Below are 1,124 nucleotides of genomic sequence, written 5' to 3' on the forward strand. Positions count from 1 at the left end.
ACTATCCGGGTCAGAAACCTGTGTCTTCCAGCCTCAAGATCTGGATCGCAGGTGAGCCTTCCAATTCTGGNTTGTAGTTCATTCCAGATGTAGTCAAGTTGACAACCAGGAATAGCCATTACATCTTCCTGCTTGTCCAGTGTGCCTCAGTGTTCATCCTTTTTTTTCTTGATTGACATTTCCATTGACTCTTAGAACACTGGAATGAAGATATTATCCCTGATTTCCTCCATAGTGGGATCATCCTCTGTTGAACATTTAGTTCTATCTTACTATGGTGTAGATGGCATTGAAAAACTATGTTTGAAATTACATTTTATATGTTATTGTCATCTCTCCTGTCAGCTAAATTGTTACAAGTATGTGATATTAACTTACAGTCATTAAATCTGCAGAAGAACTCAAGGATATATATATATATATATATATATATATATATATATATATATATATATATATTGCCATATGTTGCTATCACTATATATTCCAGCTGTATTGGATCCAAAAAGAGAACAGCATAAATTCAACTCCTTTTTTATTTCTTTTGTTTAACAGTCTTAGTTTATGATGCTCATTCTCTTGAGGTCCAGTGGTCAATCAACAAGACTCTAAGCCAGCGGTTCTTAACTTACTGGTCTTGAGCCCTTTGGAAGTCGAATGAACATTTCACAGGGGTCACATATTAGGTATCCTACATTTCTGGTATTTGCATCATGATTCATAACAGTAGCAAAATTACAGTTATGAAGTAACAATGAAAATAATTTTTTGGTTGCAGGTCACTATAACATGAGGAGCTCTATTAAAAGATCACAGCATTACAAAGGTTGAGAGCCACTGCCCTAAGCAAGGGTAGTAAGCTGTGTCCCACAGACTAATTTCTGTTGTCTGTGTTTTATATGTGTATATTAAAAACATGTGTGGCTTCTTCTTCATATTTGCTTTCACATTATAATAGCAGGGTCAAGAAGTACACACAGCCACCATGTATCTTGCAAGGTTAGAAAACAAAACATGAAGGGGTGTTGGATTTTGTCAAATGCTTTCTCAGCATCTAATGAGATGATCATGTGGCTTTTGTCTTTGAGTTTGTTTATGTAGTGGATTACATTGATGGATTTCCT

Source organism: Mus pahari, chromosome 7 (genome assembly GCF_900095145.1).
Source record: "Mus pahari chromosome 7, PAHARI_EIJ_v1.1, whole genome shotgun sequence".
NCBI lineage: Eukaryota > Metazoa > Chordata > Mammalia > Rodentia > Muridae > Mus > Mus pahari.